At 50.5% G+C, this 17,475-nt stretch overlaps 1 long non-coding RNA gene across 1 annotated transcript; it reads right to left on the minus strand.

Annotated features, from left to right (window-relative positions):
- Positions 1-392: 392 nt before the first annotated feature.
- Positions 393-9,799, minus strand: LOC141252991 (uncharacterized). The gene is made up of 3 exons (XR_012314182.1): positions 9,712-9,799; positions 7,038-7,149; positions 393-779 (listed from the first exon to the last, which is right to left on the minus strand). It is a non-coding gene; the product is annotated as an uncharacterized lncRNA (long non-coding RNA).
- Between the last annotated feature and the right edge of the window lie 7,676 nt (positions 9,800-17,475).

The following is a 17,475-nucleotide window of genomic DNA, read 5'->3' on the forward strand; positions in this document are numbered from 1 at the left end:
TCAGAAAAACCACCATCAAATAATTCAATAAAAATAAACCTTACCCATGTGGCAGGTGAAGCCCCCCAGGGAAAGCACAAGCAGAAAGTGCAGAGCCCTACGTACGCACGTTTCGCGTGTTAACCACACGCTTTCTCAAGGGTAAGTAGAGGAATCCCATCTGTAGGACCTTTATTCCATGTGATTTGGTCACATGGTCCTATCTCACCAACGAGAGCGGGTGGGCGGCACATGCACAGATCACTGCACTCGCAGAACGCCCGCCCCCAGCTGTCAAGCTGAACCCCAGCATACCAGAAGGCACAAAGACTCCCAGCATGCCCAGACCACCATAAAGATGCCGGGGCACGTCGCCCACGAGGCAGAGAAGAGGGCATGCGCTCACGATCCAGTGGTGAGTATAGGTAGAGATTAAAACAAAATGAGACTAATCTCCAAAGGGTCATCATCATAGTAGGAATGCAGAAGAATAGAAGGAAATAGAAGAAAGAAGACAAAACGCATTGTGTGTTTACATTATATATGCAATAAATACGATAAATATGTCATAAATGCAGCAAACACACAAAAATCATCATTATATAATTAATAAAATTACATTTTGACTAGACAAAAGTACAAGGAAATTGTTTTCTGTCGATCCTTCACTGAAGCTGATCATTCCTAGAGCTGTATGATGGTATGCAGAAAGCACGGTAAGCATCTGTAGATATTATCCGCCGCCTCAGATTGCTGGAGGAATGTGCATAGAATCAGTCTCAGGTAAAGGGAACCAGAACCTGCAGATGGATTCACAAAAGAAAATTAAAGTAGCATAAAATTAAAAATAAAAGGAAAATTAAAAACAAGACACAAACTGCTTGGTGACAGTGGTGGCAAGTGTCAATAAAGTCATAACATAAAAAGGACGAGAAGCTGAGTGCTTCATTAAGACCACATGGAACTAGGGTCCCCAGGGTGACAATCCATTTGGTCTCGCACTGCGCCAAACGTTTCCCTATATCTCTTCCCCATATGCCAGCATGGATAAGGTCAATCCCCCTCACCTTGAAGGACTTGGGGCTACAGTCATGGTGCATCTTAAAATGTCAGGGGATAGTTTTTAATTGGGTAATATCAGCCGCTGTCCTGGCCGCAGCAATGTCCCACACATGTTCCCGCATGCGTACCCACAATTCTCGCGTTGTAAGTCCGATGTATATCTTTGAACATCCGCAAGTAGCATAATAAACTACATTTGTACTAGTACAAGTGATATGATGTTTGATTGTAAATTGGCGTAGTCATAGGCGGATTATAATGAGGACGATCTGGGCTACCGCCTGGGGCCCGAGGCTCCGGCAGGGCCCATGGCCAGATCGCCCTCATTATAATGTTTTCTGGAGAGGCAGGGGCAGGAGGACCGCACATTACCATTAGACGCCGGCCGGCGGCATCAGGGAGACAGACACGGCCCCTGCACGCTGTGGCTGTGTCTCCAGGACTGACGTCACACAGCGGCACCTGGAGCTTATTCACTTCGTCCTGCCGGAGAGGAGCTCGTGCATCAGTGGATGGCGGTAAATACAAGTTCGAGGTCGGGCCCTGGGCAGGATGTCTGGAGTGAGGAGGGGGCTGCAGGACGCTGCTCCCCTCCTGATGAGTTCACACGGATCCCTTAGTGTCCAGTCAGCGGCCGCTCTGCTGGGGCCCTGTATGACTTATGGCCGGAGTCTGACCTTTGCTGCAGATCAGGTCACTCTGGGTCATCGGCTCCTGAGTCACCAGATCTGCAGGAAAATTCAGAGTCCTGCAATAAATCACACTGAGCCCCTGCAGAGCGACCACAGACATCAGCAGAGCGGATTCTGCACTGTCTGATCAACCCTAAACCTACAGGACGTCACATACTATACTGCTCCATATATAAAATGTGAGGTCCTGTAGGCAGGTCCAAGTGTGATAAGTACAGTGTATACCCATGTACAAAAAATGTCATCCAGTATATTGATTACTGTATGGTATACTGTGGTACAGACATCAGATGGGATATAACAATGTGTATAGCATATAACATCTAATGTCTGCATCACAGTATATCATACTAGCTATTGAACCTGTTCTACACCTGGGTCACTAGCATTTTTAGTGGTATATGCTCTCCCATCCTGGCCCTGTATCCTGGTATATGCTCCCGCATCCTGGTATATGCTCCCCCATCCTGGTCCCCCATCCTGGTATATGCTTCCCCATCCTGCTCCCCCATCCTGGTATATGCTCCCCCATCCTGGTATATGCTCCCCCCATCCTGGTATATGCTCCCCCATCCTGGCCCCCCATCCTGGTATATGCTTCCCCATCCTGGTCCCCCATCTTGGTATATTCTCCCCCATCCTGGTCTGCCTTCCTGGTGTATGCTTCCCTATCCTGGTCTCCCATCCTGGTATATGCTCCCCCATCCTGGTGCCCCATCCTGGTATATGCTCCCCCATCCTGGTGTATGCTTCCCCATCCTGGTGTATGCTTCCCCATCCTGGTCCCCCATCCTGGTCTATGCTTCCCCATCCTGGTATATGCTCCCCCATCCTGGTGTATGCTCCCCCATCCTGGTGTATGCTCCCCCATCCTGGCGTATGCTCCTCCATCCTGGTCCATGCTTCCCCCCTATTATGGTATATGCTCCCCCATCCTGGTCCATGCTTCCCCCCATCCTGGTATATGCTCCCCCCTCACTCTGGTCCATGCTCCACATGTCCGCATAGCGCGATATCTGGTTTCATTTGAATGAATACAAATGTGCAGAGTGTATTCAACAAAATGGCGCCAAAGTACGCGCATGCGCATACCACGCTGTCCATTTTGTCGAAGACACTGTTCATATTTGTCTTCACTAAAATAGTGCCGGAAATCGGCACCTGCGCCACACTCCTCCACTGGCCTCTCCAGAGATGACAGGACCGAACACGTATGTGTTTATGGTGCCGGAGATCGCAGTATGCGCTCAGTGCTTATGCATACCGCGATCTCCGGCGCCACACTCCTCATCCCTGTCTGGGATGTGGATGTGTCTTTCTGTCTGTGGCCAGACTGCACAGGTATTGCACTTGCACAATCTATAGAGGCTTCTGGCAGAAGGACACATCCCTGATTATACTATAGATACCAGTCATGTATTGTCATATAAACTATACAGGGCCATACCTAGGAGAATAAGGGGGGGCATGTGACCTGGGTACAGCCGTCAGGGGGGTGCCTTCGGGCCACCTCATGCGGTGGTCAGAGGTGTCTCCCAGGTAGCTGCATTTTGCATTCGACCATTCTCTGAGCTGGCTGTGGAACCGACAATCGATCAGAGAAGGGAGCTATGTACGGGCTCATATTTTATGTAGGGAGCTATGTGGGTGCTTATACTGTATATAGGGAGCTATGTGGGGCTAATACTGTATATAGGGAGCTATGTACGGGCTCATACTGTATATAGGAGGCTATGTGTGGGCTCATATTGTATATAGGGGCTATGCGGGATCTCATACTGTATCTAGGGAGCTATGTGGGGGCTCATACTGTATCTAGGGAGCTATGTTCGGGCTCATACTGTATCTAGGGAGCTATGTACGGGCTCATACTGTATCTAGGGAGCTATGTGGGGGCTCATACTGTATCTAGGGAGCTATGTGGGTGCTCATACTGTATCTAGAGAGCTATGTGGGGGCTCATACTGTATCTAGAGAGCTATGTGCGGACTCATACTGTATCTAGGGAGTTATGTAGGGGCTCAAACTGTATATAGGGGGATGTCAGCATACTTAATTCTGCTCAATATTAAGGCTTTGTGCCCATGATGCGTTTAAGCATTTCCGCAGCGGCAAAAACGCTGTAGAAATGCTTAAAAAATGCTTGGTAGAAGGTCTGCCATGTTCCCCAATGATAATCCGCATGTGCTGTGCACATGCTGTGGAAATTTCCGCTGCGGATTATCATTGCGGAAAAAAACGCAGCACTATCAATTATTTTGGGGAAGTGCTGCGTTTTCACCGCCATTGACTTGCATTGGAATGCATGGATTACGCATCACTGCATATGTAGATGCGGAATCCACACGTTTCAATGTGCGGATGGTACCCAGGTCTAGAGGACAGGAGATTCTCCTCCGGACCCGGGTACCATAGAAACTGTGTAAAAAAGAATAAAATAAAAAATAAATGTTATATTTACCTTCTGGCAGCCCCCGGTGCGCTCTTCCTCTCATGCCGGCAGATCGCGATGGACTGAAGGACCTGCGCTGACGTTATAGTCATGTGACGGGTCACGCAACGCTGACGTCGGCAGGCCCTTCAGTGTACCGTGATCTCCCGACAAGAGAGAATGGAGAGAAGCAAGACTCCAGGGGTCATCAGAAGGTAAGTATAGATTTATTTTTTATTTTTAAACATTCTTTTCGTCACAGTATATAAATCCATGCCATTTGCATGGATTTATATAGTATGACCAAGTTGTCGAGCACTTTCCAAGTGATGCTAAAATCGCTTGGAAAGCGCTTGTCAACCCGCATGCGGAAATGCATGTGAAGAACGCTTCACATCCGTATGTCCCTGGCAGGAAAAATGCATGTACAATTCGCATGTACAATCCGCATGTACAATCCGCATGTACAATCCGCATGCGTTTTTTCTGCCAGGGAGAGGCAGAAACGCTCAGGAAAAAGCCGGAGCACTTCTGCATCGTGGGCACATAGTCTGAGTCATACAATTAATATATTTTTTTATTATTTTGTTAATATTATTAATATTGAGCAGAATTAATTTCAGCCTATTGATTCACCTTCCACAACAGTCATGGTCTCTCATGTGGCCCCTCAAGAAAATTAATCTCCCACCGCTGCTCTACTATATATAGTGCTATGTTATGTATAGGGCTGTGTACATAATGGAAAACAATTTCCATAATTTTCCGTCTACAGATGTCACCAAAGCATCTGTGTTAGTCACATGACCTATCACATGATCTATCAAAGGGGATCATGTGACATGTCACGTGATACATCGGGTACCTGGTGGGGGGGCCCACACCTTCTAAACTGCCCAGGGCCCTGGCTACTCTTAATCCACCCCTGGGCGTAGTCCATCAGCCGACGTGGAGGAAGAACTGCAAAGGACATTGCTGCAGGCGAGACAGCGGCCGCACGGAAAAAATCCCAAATTAGGACCCCTATTTCCAAACAAATTTGCCACAGGTGATGTGTAGTAGCTTTTAACTAACAAATCTTTTCAATTTCTACAACATCTAGATGTCATTAGAGGGGCGATTGGTAGACTCGATTGCAAAGACGATTCTGTCTTAAGAATTGGGCAGTGTTTCTTTAAAATAGTGCTCATATTATGCCATTCATTATTGTAAGTAGAGATGAATCAAATTCTCCCATCGCACCTCTGTCATTTAGGAGTGTAAAGAAGTGAATTCCGTGAGGTATTCTTAGCCCGTCTATAGCCCGCCTTGATGCATCTCTGGCTATAGCCCCTGTCCTCAAAGCGAGATCTCAAGTCCCTCGCCTGCGTATCAAACTTAGCCTCGGATGAACAAATCCACCAGCTCCTGAGGAACTGACCAACTGGGACAGCACGAATAGTTGCCGCACTATCTGCGGATGACGCATGTAGCAGGGCGTTAACAGAGGTGGACTTTCTGAACACATCTGTCTGCATAAATGCATCATCATCTACTTCCAACTTAATGTCCAGGAAGTCCAACCTCTTCTTATCTGCCCTGTATGTAAGTTAGATATTAAATGAATTTTTATTTAAACGACCCATGAACTGCTCAAGCTGCTTCACCGTCCCTTTCCAAAGAAAAAATAAATCATCTATATATCTATACCAGCACTGGATGGGTTCCATGGCATGTGCGCCCTCGTTGCCAAATAGGGTCCTCTCCCAAAATCCAAGGAAGAGATTAGCATATGAAGGCGCACATGCCGTGCCCATCGCAGTGCTGCGCATCTGTAAATAAAATGTATTTTTGAAAGCAAAAATGTTATGAGTAAGTACGAAATGGAGCAGCTCAAGTATCAGATCACAGGTTGTGCTGTCCCAGTTGCTGCCCCCCAGGAAGAAGAGGACCGCCTCAAGTCCATCCTGGTGTCCAATGCAGGTATAAAGGGACTCTACATCTGCAGTTACAAGTAGAAAATCTGGCTCCACAAAAATCCTGTCAACCCTGCTCAACATATCAGTCGTGTCTCATATATAAGACGGAAGGGTCTCGACCAGGGGCGTACATAGGAATCATGGGGCCCCAAAGCAGAAGCTCTAATTGGGCCCCCCCCACCCCAAAAAAATGTAAATAATTGTGGGGGTCACCAAAGATCAGATCTCACAACTTTCCATCCTTTACATAGTAATTTTCCTCCTGCTGACGTCCTAGATCTCTCTTTCATTGCCCCATAAAGTGTGATGCCAATAAAAGGGCCCCCCAAACACAGTATGAAACCCCCATGGTGAAATCCTCCACATGCACAGTATAATGACCCTACTGTACCCCACCTCAACTCCCAGGGTAAAGTATGCTGACCCCAACACAGTATGATCCCCCAACTGTGAGCCGCTGGAGAGGATGGTACATAATAAGGGAGGGTGTTAAACATAATAAAAGAGGAAACTATATAACTAAGGATGGCGCTATACATAGTAAGTGAGTACATTATATACTAAGGGACTGTGCTATACATAATAAGGCTACATTCCTGCATCTGTGTGCAGTGTCGGTGTGCTGCCCTGTTTTACTGACGCATTGAGCATGTCCTATTCTAATCCTCAAAATCGGATCAGAACAGGACATTCTCTGACCCTCTTAGATCTCATTCTCAGATCCGTGATTTTCATGGATGTGTGAATGGATCTATAAAACTGTATGAGTCCGTGGACCATCCGATAAAAAAATCTGGCAGCACACGGACATTTCACAGAAATGTGAGAATGTGGCCTAAGGGATTTTACAGATAACATTATCAATCCAAGTCACACAGTGCAGATATAGAATAATATTTACATCCAGGCACTTACCGCTGACGTCTCATCTGATCAGAGCCGGTTTCTGCTGCTTCTTCTCCATCTGGTCAGACCTTCATGTCCACATCTCCCAGCCACGACTCGTCTTGTCACGATGATCTCCAGTCTAGAAAATAACAAGGTCATACATTGTATACATACATGTGTCTCCCCCACTCTGTGTCCTCGTATACAGATATGTAACCCCCCCCCACATTAATATACTATTAGCCACTTAGTAATCAAAATATAAAGTGATAAGCAGCACTGTGTCCCCCATTAACTATAATCTCCACCGGCCAATAATATAAATTATTCAGTCTCTGTGACTCTCCCCAATTAACTGTAAGGCTATGTACACAAGGAAAACATACAAGGCTTCACAGTACAAGCAAAGTGAAACCCCGATAATTGCTCTCTCCCAGCACCCTAGTCATTGCTCTCTCCCAGCACCCTAGTCATTGCTCTCTCCCAGCACCCCCGTCATTGCTCTCACCCACCACCTCCATCATTGCTCTCTCTCAGCACCCCCATCATTACTCTCTCCCAGCACCCCCGTCATTGCTCTGTCCCAGCACCCCCGTCATTGCTCTGTCCCAGCACCCTCATCGTTGCTCTCGCCCAGCACCCCCATCATTGCTCTCTCTCAGCACCCCCATCATTGCTCTGTCCCACCACCCCCATCATTGATCTGTCCCACCACCCCCATCATTGCTCTCTCCCAGCCCCCATCATTGCTCTGTCCCACCACCCCCATCATTGCTCTCTCCCAGCCCCCATCATTGCTCTGTCCCAGCACCCCCATCATTGCTCTGTCCCAGCACTTCCATCATTGCTGTGTCCCAGCACCCCCATCACTGCTCTCTCTCTCAGCACCCCCATCATTGCTCTGTCCCAGCACCCCCATCATTGCTCTCTCCCAGCACCCCCATCACTGCTCTCTCTCAGCACCCCCATCATTGCTCTGTCCCAGCACCCCCATCATTGCTCTCTCCCAACCCCCATTATTGCTGTGTCCCAGCACCCCCATCATTGCTCTGTCCCAGCACCTCCATCATTGCTCTCTCCCAGCACCCCCATCACTGCTCTCTCTCAGCACCCCCATCATTGCTCTGTCCCAGCACCCCCATCATTGCTCTCTCCCAGCACCCCCATCACTGCTCTCTCTCAGCACCCCCATCATTGCTCTGTCCCAGCACCCCCATCATTGCTCTCTCCCAGTACCCCCATCACTGCTCTCTTTCAGCACCCCCATCATTGCTCTGTCCCAGCACCCCCATCATTGCTCTCTCTCAGCACCCCCATCACTGCTCTCTCTCAGCACCCCCATCATTGCTCTGTCCCAGCACCCCCATCATTGCTCTCTCCCAGCCCCCATCATAGCTCTGTCCCAGCACCTCCATCATTGCTCTCTCCCAGCACCCCCATCACTGCTCTCTCTCAGCACCCCCATCATTGCTCTGTCCCAGCACCCCCATCATTGCTCTCTCCCAGCACCCCCATCACTGCTCTCTCTCAGCACCCCCATCATTGCTCTGTCCCAGCACCCCCATCATTGCTCTCTCCCAGCCCCCATAATTGATGTGTCCCAGCACCCCCATCATTGCTCTGTCCCAGCACCTCCATCATTGCTTCTCCCAGCACTCCCATCATTGCTCTCTCCCAGCACCCCCATCATTGCGCTCTCCCAACACCCCATCATTGCGCTCTCCCAGCACCCCCATCATTTCCTCTCAGCACCCCCATCATTACTTTGTCCCAGAACCTCCATCATTGCTCTCTCCCAGCCCCACATCATTGCTCTCTCCCAGGCCCCCACCATTGCTCTGTCCCAGCACCCCCATCATTGCTCTCTCCCAGCACCCCCATCATTGCTCTCTCCCAGCAACATGTCATTGCTCTCCCCTTCCCCACCATCCCCATCATTCCTCTCCCCAGCCCTATCAGCCCCATTATTGCTGTTCGCAGCCCCATCATTCCTCTCCCCAGCCCCATTATTGCTCTTCCCAGCCCCATTATGGCTCTTTCCAGCCCCATCATTCCTCTCCCCAGCCCCATTATTGCTCTTCCCAGCCCCATTATGGCTCTTCCCAGCCCCATCATTCCTCTCCCCAGTCCCATAAGCCCCATTATTGCTCTCCCCAGCCCCATCAGCCCCATTATTGCTCTCTCTGGCCCCATCAACCCCATTATTCCTCTCCCCAACCCCATTATTCCTCTCCCCAACCCCATCAGCCCCATTATTGCTCTCCATAGCCCCATCAACCCCATTATTCCTCTCCCCAGCCCCATCAGCCCTCTCCCCAGCCCCATCATTGCTCTCCCCAGTCCCATCAGCCCCATTATTGCTCTTCCCAGCCCCATCATTCCTCTCCCCAGTCCCATAAGCCCCATTATTGCTCTCCCCAGCCCCATCAGCCCCATTATTGCTCTCCCTGGCCCCATCAACCCCATTATTCCTCTCCCCAACCCCATTATTCCTCTCCCCAACCCCATCAGCCCCATTATTGCTCTCCATAGCCCCATCAACCCCATTATTCCTCTCCCCAGCCCCATCAGCCCTCTCCCCAGCCCCAATATTTCTCTCCCCAGCCCCATCATTGCTCTCCCCAGTCCCATCAGCCCCATTACTGCTCTCCCACCACCTCCCCTCCCCAGCATTTCAGTAAAAAAAAAAAAAAAAACTTACCTCAGCTCGCTCCCCTGCAGCAGCATCCTCCTAGTTGCCGGCAGCTTTCTTCCTGACCCAGGCGCGCGCTGCATGATGACATCATCAAGCTGCGCGAGCCTGGGTCAGGGAGGAAGCAGAGGACGAACCCTCCAGCTCTGCCGCTATTCTCCTCCTGACACCAGCGGAGCTGCAGGGATCACTCCCTGACCGCCGCGTGCAGGGAGCAGCTGCACCTTGCGGGCCCCTTGGTGCAGCTGCATGGTGGGGACCTGGAGCAGCTGCACCGGCGGCGGTATGTCCACCCCTGGACTGCTATGGGGCCCTCCCGGCTCACAGGCCCCATAGCAGTCGCGTCGTCTGCCGCCATTGGCGGTATGCCACTGGTCTCGACCAAAGGCTTAAGGTAAAAGTCTATAAATAAACAGACAGGATGGCATAATCCTTCGAGACCAGACAAGATTGGGCGTCCAGGAGGGCTGACGGGATCCTTGTGGATTTTGGGGAGGAGATATAGGGTGGAAACTCTTGGAAACTTAACTGTAAGACCCTCCAGAATTTTTTTGTCAATAATGCCTTTCTCGAAGGCAGAAGTTAATATGCATGGTAACTGGTCCGAGAAGGAGGCGGCAGGATTACAGGACAGTTTTCTATAGGTATTACGGTCCCTCAGCTATCTGAATACTTCTTTTTCATAACTTTCAATTGGACAGATCACGATGTTACCCCCCTTGTCCACCGCCTTGAAAACTACATCATTAAAGGATTGTAATTGATCGAGCGCAATTCTTTGTTGATGGGTTAAGTTATCAAAACTGCGCCTAGTAGACAACTTTTTAAAATCTTCCATTACCAGGCGGGTGAAAATTTCCCCCGCCAGGCATAGGGAAAAGGGGGAAAACCTCGTGGATCTAGCCAAAATTGTCTGAGGGAACGTACCTTCATTATCTGAAAGTTTTTCTTTCAGTAAATCATCCAGAGCCTCCCCCTCCCCCTGCACACCCCATCTTCCTGGTCCATATTGCCCCACCTTCCCCTCCACACCCCATCTCCCCGGTCCGTACTGCCCCCCTCTGCACACCCCTCTGCCCCCGTCCATACTGCCCCCCCCTGCACACCCCTCTTCTCAGTCCATACTAACCTCCCCTGCACACCCCTCCCCGATCTATATTGCTCAACCTACTTCTGCACACCCCTCTCCGGTCCATATTGTCCCCCCTGGTCAATATTGAACCCCCACCTCTGGTCCATATATGGCCCGCATCCCCCCCCCAGTTCAAAGTGAGCCCATTCTTTCTCAGTTTTATATTGGCCCCCCCAATCTATAGTGAGCCCCCCATCCACCCTAGTATATAGTGAGCCCCCCATATGCCCCCAGACCCTGTCCCCCCGGTCCCTCTGGGCTCAGTCTGCCATGCAGTCCCCGCCGGGCAGCAGTGATGGCCGCACACATACGTGGCTCTTCTACACGACGATCTCACTTCTCACTGCACAGACAGGATGTAACCGGCCACCAGCTCCTCACATACCGAAACCCCCTCCGGAGGGGAATTCTTGTCTGGCGTGGTCTCCAGCTCCCAATTTCACCAACAACCGCAGTCCCCGGACTGCCGCCATCTAGGGATGAGCGAGTAGTGAAATAATCGGACTCGCTATACTAGTAACAAGTAGGTCCCAATACTCGGGTACTTGTTACGAGTAGCGAGTCCAATGTAAGTCAATGGGAAAAGCGAGTAAGCCGAGTAATTGTCTGCTGGAGCCTATAAAGCATTCTGCGGGCTGAGGAAAAGGCTGAAATGGGTGCATGATTGTTTAAAAGCCGGCGGTAAAAAGCCGCCGACTTTTAAACAATCACTCAGCCCCATACTTGCTTCCCCGCAGCCTCCCATCCTGATCCTCCGCTCCCCCACCGCCTCCCATTCCGATCCTAAGTTAGGACCGGGTGGGGAGTGCAGCACCAGGGAGTGGGGAGCGAAGGACTTGGGCGGGGAAGCCGGCAGTGAAAAGACTTCACCGCCGGCTTTCCCGTTCGGTGCTGCGCTCCCCGCTCCCTGATGTACGCTCCGCGCTACCTGGTGCTTCGCTCCCTGCCCTCTCCTAACTTAGGATCGGGATGGGAGGCGGCGGGGGAGCGGGGAGTGTACATCAGGGAGCGGGGAGCACAGCGCCGAACGGGAAAGCCGGCGATGAAGTCTTTTCACTGCCGGCTTTCCCGCCGGTTATTTCAAATGAACAGCTGAGGTATCAGCTGATGCTGATCAGCTGTTCATTTGACGTAGCCGTGGTGCCCTCAGAGGGTTCATGTGAGTTCATGTTTGACTGCAATAACTCACATCAACTTTCCCAAGGCCGCACAGCTCAGCTACATCTCTGGTACAGAATCTCTACCAGAGATGTAGCCGAGTAGTGATGATCGAGCACTAAAATGCTCAGGTGCTCGAAGCTCGGGTCGAGCACATTGGAATACTCAGGTGCTCGACCCGAGCAACGAGCCCAATGTAAGTCTATGGGAAACTCAAGCATTTTTCTGTCAGTCCCCCCTGGTGGTCTGCAGAAGGTCAAAAATTGCCCAAATCGATGGGAACAGCGCTCAATTAAACGTCAGGCAGGCAGAATATATAGGCAGACAGGCAGGCAGGGTATATAGGAGGGTGCATGAAAAACATAGGGCACTTGGAACACACTAGTGCTCTCCGATTTTCATGCACCCGTCTCTTTAAAAAAGCCAGCCGGCAATTCATCAGCGGCATAAACCGGTACCCAACAGTTTAGAACAGAAAGAATAGAGCAGAGATGTAGCTGAGCTGTCAAGCATGAACTCACATGAACCCTCTGAGGGCACCGCGGCTACTTCAAATGAACAGCTGATCAGCATCAGCTGATACCTCAGTTGTTCATTTGAAATACACGGCGAGTAAGCCGGCAGTGAAAAGACTTCACCGCTGGCTTTCCCGTTCGTTGCTGCGCTCCCCGCTCCCTGATGTACGCTCCCCGCTCCCTGGTGCTTTGCTCCCCGCCTGGTCCTAACTTAGGATCGGGATGGGAAGCGTTGGGGGGAGCAGAGAATCGGGATGGGAGGCTTCGTGGAGGCGAGTATGGGGCTGAGTGATTGTTTAAAAGCAGGCGGCTTTTTACCGTCGGCTTTTAAACAATCATGCACCCATTTCAGCCTTTTCCTCAGCCCCCAGACCGCCTTATAGGCTCCAGCAGACACTTACTCGGCTTACTCACATTTCCCATTGGCTTACACTGTACTCGTTACTCCTAGCGAGTAATCACAAGGAAACTCGAGGAGTGACGAGTAGCCCGAGTACCGTACTATTCGGCGAGTACCGAATAGTAACGAGTATACTCGCTCATCCCTACCGCCATCTCCTCGGCTAGACCGACAAACGCAGCCAGGCTCTCAGTGTTCCGCCCATTGGTCATAGAGTGCTAGGTGTCCTGGCTAGACGTTACGCAGCACATGACCCTCAGGTGTAGGGGCAGCAGTCATCTTGGTTGTGGAAAGTCGCCGAGATGTGGCTGCGTGCGTGTCACGTGATGTCTGTCCGTCTGTGCCGGTGGGGAGTTTGCCGTCATCGCTGTTAACCCCTTGGAGTCAGCTTTTCCAGTCAGAGCAGAGCAGCAGAGATCTGGTCCGGTGTGAGCAGATAAAGCTTCTTGTGTAATCATCAGAAATCTGTCGTGGGCAGGTGATGACATGACTGACGTGCAGGGACCTAAATAATGCCCCATACACCGCCAGCATAGAATGGGTTACTGATAGGATTCTGTAGAGGGGAGGAGCTAGAGGCAGATCTCATCCTATTGACATAGAATCTTATCAGCACCAACTGTCATCTCCTATCTCAGTAATGAAATAACCTTTCTTCTCTGAATACAGATTTTATCAGAGAATTGAGAATTTTAAGAAGGAAAGATCAGTCCAGGAGGAGAAAGAAGCAGATTTCTCTCATAAGATATTACATAGTTGGTTATTTTCATGTGAACTATTGATTTATGAAATACAAATTACTAGGACTCCATAAATTCATGTATTTGTGGCTATGATTCATTTTTGCAATTGTAATTCATTACAAATTTTTCACCGTTCTGCTTTTCCAGGCTCTCTGTCTCCCTGCACATTCAACTTTGATGTGGTCTGATGTCAAAAATCAGCTGAAAAGAGCTCAGAAAGAGATTGATAAGAGTCACAAACTCTCCTGTTACACTGTCAGAAGAGCTCACTGACATATTCTCAGTTAACTCATCCTGCAGCCAGCAGCAGACGGAGCAAAAAAGAACTTATAGAATTCTCAAAGTTAAACTGTTTTACTGAAACCCAACTGCAAAAATTATTTTTAGCCCAAATACTTGCATTTGATGGGAAGCTGTCAGCCGATTAATGCTACCCAAACCCGGGCCCCAAGAAGCAAAGCCTGGGGGCACAATTGCAGTCAGGTATATTTTCTCTTGCTATGAGACAGACCTGTCAATCACCTGCAGTGGCGCTGGAAGAATCCACCAGGGAGCGGTGTTGGACACGTTTCATCTCTCCCTATACGCTCCAGCTAGCTCTTCTAACGAAATCCACCAGGGGGCGGTGTTGGACTAGTTTCATCTCTCCCTATAAGCTCGGGCTAGCTCTTCTAAAGGAATCCACCAGGGGGCGGTGTTGGACTAGTTTCATGTCTCCCTATAGGCTCCGACTAGCTCTTCAACAGAATCCACCAGGGGGCGGTGTTAGACTAGTTTCAGGTCTCCCTATAGGCTCCGGCTAGTTCTTCTAATGGAATCCACCAGGGGGCAGTGTTGGACTAGTTTCATGTCTCCCTTTAGGCTCAGGCTAGCTCTTCTAACAGAATCCACTAGGTGGCGGTGTTGGACTAGTTTCATGTCTCCCTATAGGCTCTGGCTAGCTCTTCTAACAGAATCCACTAGGTGGCGGTGTTGGACTAGTTTCATGTCTCCCTATAGGCTCCGGCTAGCTCTTCTAACGGAATCCACCAGGGGGGGTGTTGGACTAGTTTCAGGTATCCCTATAGGCTCCGGCTTGCTCTTCTAATGGAATCCACCAGGGGGCAGTGTTGGACTAGTTTAATGTCTTCCTATAGGCTCCGGCTAGCTCTTCTAACGGAATCCACCAGGGGGCGGTGTTGGACTATTTTCATGTCTCCCTATAGGCTCCGGCTAGCTCTTCTAATGGAATCCACCAGGGGGCGGTGTTGGACTAGTTTCATCTCTCCCTATAGGCTCTGGCTAGCTCTTCTAACGGAATGCACCAGGGGGGGTGTTGGACTAGTATCAGGTATCCCTATAGGCTCCGGCTAGCTCTTCTAACGGAATCCGCCAGGGGGCGGTGTTGGACTAGTTTCATCTCTCCCGATAGGCTCTGGCTAGCTCTTCTAACGGAATCCACCAGGGGGGGTGTTGGACTAGTATCAGGTATCCCTATAGGCTCCGGCTAGCTCTTCTAACGGAATGCACCAGGGGGCGGTGTTGGACTAGTTTCATGTCTCCCTATAGGCTCCGGCTAGCTCTTCTAACGGAATCCACCAGGGGGCGGTGTTGGACTAGTTTCATGTCTCCCTATAGGCTCCGGCTAGCTCTTCTAACGGAATCCACCAGGGGGCGGTGTTGGACTAGTTTCATGTCGCCCTATAGGCTCCGGCTAGCTCTTCTAACGGAGCGTTTCAGAGAAATATATACAGGGCAATTATAGAAGATTCATCGGGTTTCAAAGATTAGATTTCACGATGTATTACATGCAGGGGTGGATTAAGAGTAGCCAGGGCACTGGGCAGTTTAGATTGTCTGGGCCCCCCTCCCCCCGGTACCTGACGTATCACGTGACATGTCACATGATCCCTTTGATAAATCATGTGATAGTTTATGTGAGTAACACACAGGTGCTCTGGTGCAGATCTGTAAACAGAAAAAGATAGAGATAGCGGCGCGCAAATTTATCCCTTGTGTACAGCGCTCTGCATAACATAGTGCTAAACAAAATAGAGCAGGGTGGGAGATCAATTTTCCAAAGGGGCCACGTGAGAGATCGTGACTGTTGTGGAGGCCGAACCAATAGGCTGAAATTAATTTTGCTTAATATTAATTATAATTATTTTTTCACATTAATTGTATGACTTAATATTGATCACAATAAAATATGCTGACATCCCCCTATATACAGTATGATACCTTACATACATAATATGAGCTTCCACATAATCCCCCTATATACAGTATAAGACGCACATAGCTCCCTATATACAGTATGAGGCCACACGTAGTCATCTATATACAGCATGAGGCCACACGGAGCCATCTATATACAGAATGAGGCCGCAAGTAGCTGTGGCACCCTGCTGTTCACAGGTACCACAGGACCCAGGGTGCATGGATGGACTTCTCCACAAGAGGCCCTCATTACATACAAACACCTCCACCCTACCACCTAATACCACCAGAGGGAGTCCGCTGGGATATATATATGGAGGGTGGAGCCAGGCAGTTCAGTCAGTCAGACAGAGTCAGAGAGCCTGAGAGCGTGCTGACGCTGAGAGCAGCGAAGACGCTGCATGTCTGCAGCTGAGGATTGAGGGCCCCGAGTGTCGCCAATGGCAAGGAGGAGAGAAGAGAGGAGTTGAAAGGGGGCAGAGGAGCATCATAAGGCTCACCCCGATATACAAACTGGACACCGGGTCCGCGCCTACAGGGTCCTTCATACCCAGTAGGGATCACTGGCATTCCAGGAGGACTACAAGTCCCTGGCCGACCTGAAGCTAGATCCATTACAGGACCAGGAACCATGAAAGCCCCGGCGACCATGGATAGTGGTTGCCAGCAGAAGGTCCTACTACCGAGCGACAGGTAAAGGAACAGCATGACACGTAAGCTAGGCCCAGTTGCAGGCTGGCCAGGATCATACAGAGAGGCAGACACGGACCAGTAGGCCTTATACCCGCTCACTGGGGAGAAGTCCTGAAGTGCACCTATCCTACTGAGTACCCTGGACCGTACCTGACATCCGCACCAGTAAAGGTATTGAAGCGAACCCCCTGTCTCTGTCAGTTACTCCTGCTGCGCCATAAGCCTGCACTACAAGCCCCAGCATCACCACCTACCATCAAACTCCACACTGCCCCGGGGGCCCGCTCCACCTGTAGTGAGCAGAAACACCTCAGCTGCCATCCCAACACCCCCGGAGGTCTGAAGCAGCGCTGGTAATCATTACCAGGTACCACAGGTGGCGTCACAAACTGTTTATTTATTTTATCCAAGTTCCAATCCCCTTTTTCAAGAGTGACCCCAGGGTACGGGCCCGGGAGCCGACCACCACGTCATCCCCAAAGGCCCAGGTACCGAGTCGTCCCCATCCCCTGGGCACGACATCACTCTTCCTGGCGTCACAAACAGGATTTCGTGCCCGTTGCCACCGGATACTGTGCGCCTTAGAGAACTGTGTCGCATACCGTGTGAAGTTTTCCCGCCAATTGCCGCTGTTTCCCGCCATTGTCCGCGATTTTCGAGTCGCCGCGCGGGAAGAAGAGGGGCGTAATCGTGGGAATCGGAGAGGCGTGACTTCTAGAAGCGAGCGAAGCTCAAGCCCCGCCTCGCGCTCTGATGCAGCACCAGGAAGCGTCAGGTCCTGGAAGGAGACCGTCGTCTGCGGAGCTGCGGCCTACCCGATTAAAGAAGCAGGAGGTAGGCTATGGTTCACTAGGGGGGCGGAACCATGGCCATGACTAGCAAGCCGCCGGAGCACCGGTTAATGCTCCTGATGCTGAACTTGCGCCCGGCGCT

This window comes from Phyllobates terribilis, unplaced genomic scaffold (genome assembly GCF_046119375.1).
Source record: "Phyllobates terribilis strain yellow unplaced genomic scaffold, ASM4611937v1 Scaffold_2__4_contigs__length_985480577, whole genome shotgun sequence".
Classification (NCBI taxonomy): domain Eukaryota; kingdom Metazoa; phylum Chordata; class Amphibia; order Anura; family Dendrobatidae; genus Phyllobates; species Phyllobates terribilis.